The 13,845-nt window shown below is 44.3% G+C and overlaps 1 protein-coding gene across 19 annotated transcripts in view; it reads left to right on the forward strand.

Annotated features, from left to right (window-relative positions):
* The window catches only part of LOC100117353 (kinesin-like protein KIF13A), a 1,179,147-nt gene that overhangs the window by 543,236 nt on the left and 622,066 nt on the right, over nt 1–13,845 (forward strand). The gene's annotated exons all lie outside the window — the stretch shown is intronic.

The following is a 13,845-nucleotide window of genomic DNA, read 5'->3' on the forward strand; positions in this document are numbered from 1 at the left end:
TGATTAGCTTATTTATTGACCTACTTACTTTCAGTTAAAGCGATTGAATAAGTAAGTGAAAACAATTTGTGCAAGCTATGAAAATGAAGGATAAAAATAAGTACTTGAACATTAAGGAGTTAATAGAGGACACGAAAACATTTAATGATATATTGCGTGGCAAAATTTGATTATATAGAACCAAGTTACAAGTCATGTCAAGCTTTACTCGGCCAGGAGAGTACAATGTATACGCGCGCAAATGAGAAGCCGTTCCCTAATGGTATCGCTGAACCAAGTTGCTAGACAGTAACCACTGCTTCAGTTAGCTACAGTCGCCGTTCTCGGAAGGCGCGCACACACAACACACTTGTACACACAATTTAGTTATCGCTTGCTTCCGCTGCTTCCAGACATGAGAGCTAACGCGTACATATCTGTGGCCAAAGGCCCCGAATTTTACCTTGCCCTTGCGCATCGTTACATTTATACTATCCGCGAACCTACTCATTATAGCTTCTAGTTACAATTAAAACACGTCACTATATTTAAAAAACCGCTGCCAAATCCTTGGTATTTAGCTTCATCCTACTTTGCTTTTCAGGCACTTGCTCCGTATAAATATATTTTAGGAAACCTTGTATTTTATTTAAAAATATTTTCTCTATAAAATTTATAAAACTTGCCAAATATTTATAAAAATAATTTTATTCGGAACAAAATAAAATTCTAAAGTTAACCAGTTTCTTTATTTCATAACAAATCACATTTTAAGAGGGTAAATTACCCCTCGTTAGTATTTTGAACTTACCTTTGAAAAATTATTTATATGTAAAATTAGAGTAAATTGGCGGCTAGGGAGAACAGAATAGCGGCCGCTACCTTCAACCGACCTTCTACATTAGCACAAGAAGTCGATCCTAATAATTTAATATCATTACAAACACAAAATTTATCGAGAAATACGAGACATACAGGAAATGGTTATGTTAGCATGACACCACAGGAAATTCCGGCCAGAATGAATAATTTCATGCTACCGGAGGGGCAAAATGGATACCTAAATAACGGAATAGCTAGATCGTCTCATCTACAATTATCAATTAACAATAATAATAACGATAATCGACAACAATATAGAGGCGCGTACAATAATAACCAACAGCCCATTAACACAGAGCGTAGGTTAATCGCACCTACTCACATTAACGCTTTTGACTTTATTTGTAAATGAGACTTAAAATACTCTGGAAGACGCGACGAAGATAGTGAAGAATTTTCAAAACGACTAAGAGAAGGGCGCTTAATCATGCACATTTCGGATGATGATTTATTTGGAATATTGCCGTTTTTTCTTGAAGGGGTTGCCTTACAGTGGTACATAATAAATTCGGATAACTGGATCACGTTCGAGCAGTTGGAAAACGCATGGCGAACACGTTTTTCAGACGCAGATTTTCAGACTGCGCTCATGGAATACGCTCGACGCCGAACGCAAGACGAACGTGAGTCGCCAGTCGCCGACTACCTCACGTATATCAAAGCAATGCTTAATCGCATGATACCTCCGCTAGGAACGGTCCGTGAAATAAATCTAGCTCTCCGAAATATGCTACCGAGATTACAAACCCGAATCGATAAGTCCGAAATCTTCACGTACCAAGAGCTGGAAGCTATTGCAGTACGCAAAGAGAAAGGCCTAATGATTGCGAGAACATACAAACCACCTCCGAGCGCCGAAGATTCTCTCCTACCGGACTTAGCTTATAGAGAACAACGCCCGCAGCGTAATATTAGACAACAATTATCTAACCTCGAGCTAGACGAAGAACAAAATCGAGCACGCGTAAAACATACAGAACCGGACTTTACGGAGGATGCCTTGCCTCACGAGGACGAATTAAATAATTTAGGTTACGGACGTGACAAACGCTTTAACAATAACCAGAGACCACAAACAAACCAATCACCTAATAGAAACCTACATAACAACAACAACAGACCAATGACACAGATACAGATCTGTTATAACTGCGGGAAATCCGGATATTTCTCGCGAGAATGCGAAGGCCCAAAACACGCGTTTTGCAATAAATGCGGAAAAATTGAAACACGGTTTATAAATAGCCCGAAATGTAACCCAACGGAAATATTTGGCAGTGACTGCGGATTAATAGGCTACCTCAGGGTTAATTGTCTAGAATGTACGGAAAACGCAGACTAAAGTCGCAAAATAAGGCTGATGCGGCTTGAAAAACAGAAATGGCCTCACTGGTCGAATTAAACAAAAATTTGGATATCTACCCGACAAAAATAAACGCAGTCTGCGAAAACTTGCACACAAAAAAATGACGAGGCTGACTTAAAAGTTATCTCAGAAAAATCAGGTTATCTAACTAATACAGACAAAATTGAGCCAAAGGCTATCTGTGATATCTTAAAGGGGCACACCACCTTTGAAATCAAAATCAAAATTTTTCATTAAAAATGTATAAATACTTATATAAATAAACCAAATTTTTTTACTCTTCTTAGACATAATTACCTTTATTTCGATGGTTTTAGACCTTCTATATATCTCTATAATACCTACGTATAGTAGGGAGTCCATAATTCACTAACCGTAAGATTCCAAAGGAATAAATGGCCTAAATGAGCTCTAACTCCAAGATATTGTTTAAAAGTACATTAGTAATGGTATGAATGAGGGGATTTGGTTTAAATTTCATAGAAAAAGTTTTATAAGCATATTACTGATTTTTTTACCAATTTTTGATTAATTTTAACATAACTATCATGTAACTTTTTTTCTATGAAATTTAAACCAAATCCCCTCATTCATACCATAACTAATGTACTTTTAAACAATATCCTAGAGTACGAGCTCATTTGGGCCATTCGTTCCTTTGGAATCTTACGGTCAGTGAATTATGGATTCCTTACTATACGTAGGTATTATAGAGGTATATAAAAGGTCTAGACCATCAGAATAAAGGTCATTATGTCTAAGAAGAGTAAACAAATTTGGTTTTTTTATATAAGCATTTATAAATTTTTAATGAAGAGATACGCAGAATTATACACACACCAATTAAATTCCCAGATAGAAGTTCTTGGCTGCCTAGATCAAGACTGTATTTTAGGGATAGACGCGTTACACAGTTTCGGCGTAATCGCCGATTTCACTAATTTCACGTACACCTTCGGTTCAAAACCGTTCGATAGATATACCTTTAAAAAACGTTTCGCAGAAACGTCGGAAACGGTGAAAGTATGTTACGGCGTACGTGAACTTAGTCCTTCGGAAGAAAAAGTTCTCGAAGAATTTCTAAACAACGAAATACCTAAATCATTCGGAAAACTCGGAAAAACTTCGCTAATAGAAGCCGTTATCGACGTGAATAATCACCCTGCAATTAAACAAAGACCTTATTCAATATCACCGACCGTTGAAACAATTTTATTTAACGAAGTTGACAAAATGCTTGACGAGGACATCATCGAACGTTCGAACAGTGATTGGTCATCACCGGTACACATGGCGCGCAAAGCCAACGGCACGCGCAGATTCTGCCTCGATTTGCGAAAAATTAATGCGATTATTAAAAAGGATGCCTATACATTACCGCTAATGGAATCAATATTAGATAAACTTCGAGTTGCAAGATACATTTCTACAATAGATTTCAGCCAGGCTTTCTTACAAATTCCGTTAGAAAAGAAAAGCAGAGAAATTACAGCTTTCGCAGTACCGGGAAAAGCACTATTCCACTTTAAACGTTTGCCATATGGCTTATCTAATTCACCAGGCATCTTTCAACGCCTAGTAGATTCCTTAATCGGACCCGAATTACAACCTCACATTTATTCATATGTTGACGATTTAATCGTCGTCACAGAAACGTTCGACGAACACCTAAAATGGCTAAAGGTTGTCTGCGACCTTTCACCTCGACAGGGCGTTCAAGTCGGCCCCGCTCAACGTAAGACAGTCGATGCAGGTGGCGGAGCCCTTCGTGGGGTCTACCTACGTGAGCGTCTAATGCAGCAGGACCAGCGTGATGGCAGCTCGCCCGCACGATCGCCAGGAACGAAAACTGTAGCATCTTGCGTTCGTAGTGACAGATGCCGCCCGAGTCAAGGGCCCTGACGACGGGGCATTGAGAGTCACTACGGGTTCCGCAGTCAAGAGTTATCTTGGTTGTCTGCAGGTGAAAGGCTGTCTGTGTGCTACGAGAATTCGAATTTCGCGGCTATCTACTTCGACATCGTGTCCGCGGGGCTATCTGCACGCATGCGCAACCGCGCGACTCGGCAACGGCGCGTGAACCGATAGTGTTGCGAGCGAGCAGGCCGTCGGGCCGCGACGCGTTGACCAATCAGCGTGCGCGCAGTACGGCGGCTAGGGAGAGCAGAATGGCGGCCGCGGGCTGCGAGAGTATGCTACCGTATGCAAGGGTGCACAATAATTTACATAGCTTATAGAACATAGTTAGTAGTATATAACACAATAAATTATTTTCGTTTTTTTAGTTGTGCAAAATATGAAGCAGCATGATGGAGTATACTTTGCAGATAGAGGCTAAGATTAGGTAGATAACATGAATAAAATATAAGAAATAATTAACATTAAAGTAATTAAGAAATAATTAGATTCAAGAAAACTGCTCGAATTAGATATTGACTGATATGTGATCTCAGTAATATAGATAGTTATATTATTGCGGAAATAGTACATTACGATGCGTATGACCTAAGTGGCACTTTATTACACGGTGCGTAGTTAGCGTTAAAGCATAGCGAGGGCGATACCGCAGCGACGTTGTTTTAAAATGCCAACTTAGGTTACAAGTATCGTATAATATTCTGTAGCATCTGCCTGCCCTAAGTCCGCTATGTCACAACTATCCGTGACATAAGCAGTCCTGCACTCCACCGTGAGGTTAGCGTCCGAGCGTAGTGAGGACGATAAAGCACAGTGCAATAAAGGACTACTTAGGTCACGGATAGGCGTGACATAAACGCGGACTTAGGTCACGCAGTGCTATGAAGATTATTAATTGTTTTTTAGTTTGTAAGTATTAGTTTTTAAATTTACGTTTTTCCTTTTTTTATTCTTTGGTGTACCCCAGACCCGCGAACAGGTGACTCCGTTTACCTCTGCGGGTTTACGAGTATTAGTACAATACTCTGTAAATTATTCTAATTAAATAAATAAATCTTTTTGCCGCTAAAAATTTATATTATCGTTCGTCGTTCTTTCATTATACGCCATAAACCGCAATTTTTTAAAATTAATTTAACTCGAAAACTAATGCTGAATCTTTCTAAAAAAAACATGATTATTGAAAGTTACTAGGACTATACTCCATTTTAATTGTAAGTCATTTCACCTGGCAGATCCTGAGTAAAACATCAAAAACTGCAAAAAAGTCGTTTTTCTACATGACGCGTTAACTGGAGTAAAAAGGCAATAATCAAGTTCAAATTTTAGATTTAGTTAGCATTATATATACGGACATCGCACATGAGCTGAATTAGTATCTCCGTGACTTGATCCTTTGCTGCGCGTGTCGAGCGTTGCACGTCGAAAAGAGAGATGCAGAGCGTCAAGATGTGGTCGTCGAACTTCTTCACTGAAACGGCAAACCTGTATTTTTCCAGCACTTTACTCGCGAAATATTCTCACTAAGTACACGCACATGTTTGACAAAGCCTTAAGCAGCGCAGTGAAAGCCTGCTGGGCCTATAACTTGTTGAGCTTAGTTAACTTAACCCTAGCGTGACTTGGAAAAAACGTGAATACGGTTTATAGAAAATTTCACTTTATTTAACGTCGAGCATACCTTCCGACAGAATAATACAACGTAGTTTTATTGAAGAAATCGGGCTTACAGAACAATATATTGTAATGTGCCAGGTTCAAATTATATAAATATATATAAATATAAATATATATAAATATAAATATATATATATATATATATATATATATATATGTGTATAGGTTATGAGTGAGTATGTATGAGTACACATGAAAATATATATATGTATGTATTTATATATGACAACAAATGACGACTGTGTGACTGCAGCCACGTACTCACACAGACAATGTATTTACTACTGATCGAGACGAAGCAATTAGATTGCAACACACGCTGCGCGCCGAAAATCGGAGTAAGTGCTCTGACCTCTGCATCAGCACTCCTCGCGCGAACCACGACTGCAAAGCGTACGCGTCAATCTTTGGTGTGGCGAATGCTGAACGGACTACCGCGATCTTTTGTATCTTAATTTCTCAACTACTTGCATCGGCACCGAGGCATTAGACACCCCGGAGCCGATCCACGCAGTGCCTTTTTACGCGAGTCAAGCTACTGCCACTGGCTGTACCTGGTATTCAAATACGAGGTCTGTGAGTTCGTAAGCATCGCTTATTGAGTGCGTAGAAAACACTAAAACTCTGCACACGATTCAACAGTACACCACTTCAATTACTAGTCGAGAGTCCTGTGCCTAGTAGAAAAGGGCCCGTCAATACAACTAGCATTAGTGGAAACACAGCTTAGTTAAATTCGCTCAACTGCCATGAGAAATCGTGTAAAATAAGTTCAATCAGTATCAGCCACTTTGAGAAAAATACTGTGTCATTCAGCGTACGAGTCACTGATTATTAGTGTAAGTCATATTATAACACTACAATAATTGAAGATAGTACGTAACAAACTTACAAAATAAAGTTACGCGATGTTGGCACTTGCTGTGGAGAGACGTGGAGAGGAGAAAGCAGTTCCATCATGTCACACGCGCATAGGGTCTCTGACGGGCCGAAGTCTGCTCGTTTATAATTAAGAGTCAAAATAAGGTTAAGCCAAGTATCCGAAAGATTTGCATGGTGCATAGCACCAAATGGAATTATGTAAAGCGTATGCTCGCAGATAAGCACCTTAAAATGAGAGCCATAGTAATTGTTAGGATCCGGGATGTTATTGCCATAAAGAAGCATAAACTGAAGCAAAGAAAGGAAGAACTTCGAAAGTACATGACATTGTGGCCTAAGATAAACCCATGAGAAGAGATAACGCTCATCATTCCAAAAGCACAATTCTGTAATTATATATTCAGTTTTATCGACATCTGAATTTTGCGAGCGTTGTCGAATTTAGAAGTTGATGCCGTCACAGATATAACAGGCCACACCGTTGCCCTATATGTAGGTTCGGTTACTTGCTTTCTTGGTACAGGTTGACGATTTTGCAGTATTCTGCTTTGACTTGAGACCACGGTCGTTTCTGGCCAATTTATAGCCCGGGATTCGAACAACGTCGAACAACGAGTCATCCGGGTTAGGAGTTAGCCAAGTTTCACAAAAGGACAAAACATCAATTTGTTTGTCAAGATTTAAATTATGTATTAAATCGAGATGCTCTTGGAAAGAATTAGCATTAATATGGTCGACTCGCATAGTGTTTTTACATGATATTTTGAACACGTTTGGAATACTCGGAGAATGCTGGCGTCAAACAATTTTATCGAGATCGGCCTCGGTAACAATCGGAATGATACTAAAAGTGTCCGTCTTACGTACAAAGACATTATTGCAGCTTACCCAAAAATGTTTGTATCCGCGCTCAGCTGAAATTACTTTGGCTTAGTTTCGGAGATCATTTATCAATGGCAGGGCCATTTCATAAATACCAATTTGATCAGCTGGGGCACCAGGGACGATGTCAGAGTGAGACATTAGGCCAAAGCGGCGCTGTACACGGAGAACAAAGTCGCGCGTAGTTACTGACTTAAACATTACGATAAACATTATTTTACTCGTAGAGCTCGCAGAGCAACCCCTCACTTGGGAAGAAGAGGGCTTAGGCAGCTTGGAACGGTTAGTGCGCGAATAGTCTAGTGCCTTATTTTGCATTTGACGAACCTCCAGAGTATCACACTGCAATGATTTCAAGTCCAGGTTTTCTTTGGATGCGCTGACACGGTTGCAGAGAGTCACCATCTGTTGAGAAGTGGTCATTGAATCTCAGTTAGATGGCAAAGCGGACAGAGAGAGAAAGAGAGATATTGTTTGGTTTATTTTTACCTTAAGGTAGGATCCCATCAGATGCCAGAAAAATACAAGGTAAAGAATAGTTGTAATAATTACAAATAATATCATGGTAAGCACTTGTAGCAAAATCATATAGTGTAAAATAAAATAAAGCTTTCTGTAGTTGCTTCGATAGGCCCCAAGGACACAGGATACGCTAAGCTTAACACTATCGTAGTACAAACGCGATTCCTGCTAGGGCTTAATTAGCATAGATAATTTAATAACTAACTCCTTGTTAGTTACTTTGTTTGTTCAATCTCGACGGTCGCGTTCTGATGAGATGATGCCAAGACAGCGAATGTCTGCTTAAGTGCCTCGGTTCGCAGAGCAGAATAGAGCCGCGCTTAGGGTGAATTGCGCCCGGAGCGTCGAACAGAAAGGACGGGTGTAATATGCTTGAAACCGCTGGCGAGGTAAGCTGGATTTTTAAATGCCGGTACATTGTAGGCAAGAGATCCAAGTAGACATTTCCTTCTTCTCATGACAAAGTGCCAAACAAGTTCGAGGCGGTAAGGAGTGACATGAGAACGAAACAGGATGTTGCCGAATACAAATCTGGTGCACGGATTCTGTATACGTTGCAGCTTTAGGTTTCACGTAGCATCGACATCGTGGTAGATAGCGCAGGCGTAATAAAACCTAGAGAACACCAGGCTTCTGGCGAGATCCTTCCTAATGTCCTTGGCGAGAGCTTGTTTATAAAACTTTAGAGCATGGAGTGCGCCATATACTATACGTACATTCTTAGAATGAAGTTGGGTGGGCAAAGTTAGGCCTGCGATAGACAACAGCAATTAAAAGCTTGAAATTTTCATATATTAATTCAGAGATTACAAATTCTGGAATTTTACCACCTAAATGCACAAGGATCTTGACCTTGAAAAAGTCGCGTGCATAAAACTACCCCTCTACCGGCCTGGCCCTTTCTATTGACTTTAAAAAAATTAAAACCGTTAAGCGTCAGATGATCATCAGGATCAGTCGCAGAGAGTAAGGTCTCGGTTACTTCGATCACGTCGAAATAAGACGTTGTACAATGCCCCTTAAATAGCGCAAAGTGTAACGCAAGACGGTTAAGATTTATACGACCTATAATTAGTGAGTTGAGGGGTCCAGAGCGGGTACGCCCGGGGGCTGGACGTCAATGTTGAGGTCGATAAGGCTGGATAGCAGCGAGCTCTTCCTTGGATACGATTGGAATGAGCAGAGACTCTCTGGTCTGCCGCATGTAGACGACCAAATTTTGTACAATGGAACGCACGTAGTTAAGCGACCCGAAAAGTGCATGCGCCGTGGTCTTATCTAGGCCTCTTGTCTTTTCTAGCAGTGTTTCCATGAGGGGAGCAGACATGAGTTTGACGATGATAGTGCGCGATCCTTGCTGCGCACGTGACGAGGAAGAAGCCTTATTTGAGTGGTCTATCTGTGGTCATTTAAGGTACCGAATAACAAATTTGCGTAGCCATTTAGGATCAATAGCCGCAAATACTACGTGCGCCAGATCGCGCGGATCAATACTGGGGTCGGTAGGAAGTCCGGAGATGATAACCTCACATGAATCTACGAGCGCGACATTCCAAAAAAACGCTAGATACAAACTTACGCATGCCAGCCTCGAGGTCATTAAAGCGCTGATTAACATTGGTTTTATCATTTCTGCATTTAATCAAATAAGCTTTGAACTAAGTCGGGGCCTCAGCTTTAGATAGATTAGACATGTTACAGCTATCGTTTAAGCTTTCGGAAGAGAAATTAAAGTCGTGCCGAGTCTGCTTAGAAGACAGTTGTTCAGATGGCGAGGGTAGCCTTTTGCCTCAATCAGAGGCCATCGCAAAAGTCAGCGGTGAAGCAGAGCTTGAAGCGGGGGCGGCGTTGCTGACTTTGCAATAAGTAAATCTACTAGACACCGCAGGTGAAAAGTGGTACTGCACGTTGGGCAAAACTGGGGATCTGTGGCGACATTTCTGGAGCACTTTTTGCACTTTACTATCAGTACCGCTCGGAGATTCAAGGCAAGAGTGCGAGTTTATAAAATGGAAATAAAGATTAAAACGAAATCAATAGGTGTGTATTATTATTATTATTACTATGAAGGGAGACCACCAAGATCCCTGGCACTTAGGCTGTAAACCCATTGTACCACCCTTCGTCATGGCATCCCCTACGCAGGTAAGCCTGCCCTTCTCCAGAAGGTCAATATGGCTCCCGCGTCGAGTTCTCTAATCTCTTCATACGTGGGGAAAAGCTCCCCCAAGCAGTGATGTCTGAGCTGCACAAATTTTGGGCAAACAGTCAGTACATAGGTAGGCGTTTCTTCCGCCCCCTCGTACCACCTGCATATACCCGTAGCCTCCTTCCCCATCTTCAGACCGTGTTACCTTAAGCGGATGTGCCCGGTCACTATCTGTGTCAGGAGTCGGGAGTTATTTCTGCTGCCTCCTGCGATGCACTTGGTCCAGCCGACATTGGTGTCCTGTCCCATTACCACTTTGGCTTGTCTGCAACCTTGAGTTCCTTGCCATTCCTTCTCCCTGTGCTGTCCTATGCTCCCTCTCAACCCAGCCCCGGATTTCGCCCGTTAGCAGGCAACTTGCGGCACCTGTGTAGGGCTCCGACCCGATTGGAGGGTGTTTAGTTCCCAAAGCTGCAAGTCTATCTGCTATTTCGTTACCCCTGATCCCGGTGTGCCCTGGGACTCAGAGCAGCCTGACCTTGTTGTTGTAAGCGGTCAGCTGATTTACAACCACTTTGCATTCCCAGACCGTCTGGAGGTCGTCCTATGAGCCATAAGTGCTCTAAGTGCCACCTGACTGTCTGAGCAAATGGTGATAATTCTATCCCTTGCGCCGAGTTCAATGTTCCTCTGAGCGCAGGTCAGTATAGCGTACATCTCGGTCTGGAAGACCGTAGCATACCGCCCCAGGGAAAAGAAGGTTGCCCTTCTATCCCTTTGGCAGTAGTACCCCGAACCAGTGCCAGTCTCTGCCCTAGAGCCATCTGTGTACCAGACGTCCACAGTTCCTGGTAGACTGTCCCTGCGGGCCTTCCATTCTTCTCTTGTCGGTATCACGACCCCGTATCTTCTTCCAAAGAAGTAGCGCGGGATCATCATATCAGTTTTGATGGAAAATTCCGACAAGAGACCCACCCCACCCGGGATCCGGGTGTGCCTCGTGCCTTGTGTCCATTGTCCGTACGCATTGAGTCTGTGCGCTGCCTTAGCAGCCATCCCAATGATAGTAAGATGGAGTGGTTCCACCTTCACAAGGTTTCCAAGTGCCTTGGTAGGCGTGGTCCTATAGGCCCCTGTCGCCCCCCTTAGCACCTGTCCCCTGAGTTTCTCTAGCGCTACCCTAGCACCCGCCAGCCCCGCCCTTGGCCACCAGACCAACGCGGCGTAGGCCAGACGAGGTACCAGGACGGTCCTGTATAGCCACAGTATAATCCGGGGACTTAGTCCCCATGTACTGCCAAATGCCCTGCGACATGTTCAGAGAGCCACCAGGAATTAATGGGTTGAAAGTTCCTTATGGTCCACTTGAGCCCACTCAGATCCCATGCCGCCCTCTGCTGCCTATTCCTACCCGAGCTCTCATCCCCCATCTCATGAGAGAGCCGAAAGCCCGGGAAGTTGGCTTCCAGAAGTAGTTTTAAACACTCCTCTTCTGAAGTTGTGTATTCTCCTGTAGGCAGTCTGATTGCTTCAAGCCATACCTCAGGATTTTTCGCGAGTATCCGGAGGAGTCTGGCCGCGTCAGGATATCTGTCGATATCCTCACAGTAGTCCCTCCATCCCTTGATTCTCACCGCCTTGATGCGGTTTTTATATAGCCTCTGGACTTCTCTGTGAATCCGCCAATCGACACTATTGCGAGTATTCTTGGCCCTGATAAAGGTCCTCCCCGTTTCACGTCGTAGATCCTCTAGCTCCCGGTTCTACCATGGGGTACCCATGTTCCCTTTGGGATGGTCCAGGGACAGCTTCTCTGGAAAGAGATGTTTACTATCTCACCTAACTCAAATGCCCAGTGATCAAGCTCATCCGTTGTTCCAAAGCTTGGTTTGAAGGATTGAAGCTCGTTCCTAAGGTTTTCCCTAAAGAACGCCCAGTCTGTTTTCCTGGGATTCCTAAAGGCCCTTGTTTCCGAGCATATTTCCTTCCATTCGAATTGGATGTACCTGTGGTCGGACAGTGAAGGTTCGTTAGGTACCCGCCAGCTGCTAACCTACCCCTCCATTCCAACTGTACACAGAGTTAGGTGAATCACCTTACTTCTGACCGAATTGTAGAAGGTAGGTTCTCTGCCCCTGTTCATAATACACAGACTCGTCGTTACCAGATACTGTAGCAGTGCGTTGCCCCTGCCGTTAGTATCCGAACTGCCCCAAACTATGTGATGAGCATTAGCGTCGCATCCCAGTATAAGAGGAATGCTTCGCTGTCTGCAGTGTTCAACAAGATCTTGTACCTCCCTTGGTGGGGCTCTTCCTGAGAGTCGTATGGGAAGTAGCCAGAGGCCACCACAACCTCCCTCTCAGAGCCCCCTCCTACAGGGAGATTGATCTTTATTGCCGTGAGGTCCCTGCTGCACCGATCCGGTAGCAGCAGATCATCAAAACCTTTAACAAGTATGCACGCCCTGGGAACGCTGCACGTGGGATCTCTATAGATCCGACCAGCACCCCTCAGACCCCTGATCCTCCCCGCGACTAGCCAAGGTTCTTGTATTAGGCATATGCCTGTGTGGATCTTAGCCATGGTGATTAGGACGGGAGAGTGTTGCTCTGTTCGCGCTGCCCCTGGGGACCCTCATCAACCCTGACGGTAATCCGGCGCAGGTCCCAGTGCAGTTGAAAATTGCGCTGCCGGAGCAGCATTACCGAAGTTTCGGGTATGCTGAGCACCAGAAAGGTTCCACAATCTGGCCCCTCCCTGCTTTCGGTACTCAGCACCCTCCACCTACTAATCAACAGGTCCGGATGCCTGTAACTCAGTCGGCTCAGAACCACTCCCGGCTCAAGCCTCTTTCCAGGTACGCCGAGAGTGGCCCTTCGAGGCTTCTTGAACTCAGACATCCCAACCATAAGGAGCTCTGCGCCCTCCCAAGGTCTTAGCCGGGGGATTATCTCCTCCAGCCAGTCCCTCGAAAAGGTGTTGCTGGCTACCACGACGATGGACCCCATTTTCACGAAGGAGTCATTGAACTCGGGCCACGGTCCATTGGGGATCTTATCGATCTCTGTCTGGACCGCCTCGCTGACGAGTGCCAACTGCTGATGCGTCAGCTCCTCGTTAGTATATCCCTCACACACGATCGCCCTCGTGAGGGGGTCCACCATCCTGGCAGCCATAATTTCAGGCTCCACGTTGGGTCGTTTTCTGGCGGTCTGATTCGCCGGCGGAGTCGAGTCGGCGTCCTTGCGTCGCTTAACGCCTGGAGCTCTCCCGTCCCCGCCCGCTGACCCGGCCGTCAGGTTCTTAGGAAGATAGGAGGGGACAGACCCAGAGCTGGGACACGTAGCAACACGTAGTTTTCGCCTCTGGGCCTCTTTTCTCCGTTGTGCCCCCGAAATTCTCGGTCGCAACTTCAGAGATCGAAGCCTGTCGGTTACTAGATCCGCCTGAGGGTTCTGTGAGCCCCCCCCCCCCCCCCCCCCGGCAAGATCCGTGTCGGAAACACCAGCAGTGCGCGTATTCGCCCCTGCCGGCGGTTGTTGCAGGCCCACCCCCATGCTGACCTGCCCACCCTGAGACGGCTCCG

Source organism: Nasonia vitripennis (assembly GCF_009193385.2).
Source record: "Nasonia vitripennis strain AsymCx chromosome 4 unlocalized genomic scaffold, Nvit_psr_1.1 chr4_random0004, whole genome shotgun sequence".
NCBI lineage: Eukaryota > Metazoa > Arthropoda > Insecta > Hymenoptera > Pteromalidae > Nasonia > Nasonia vitripennis.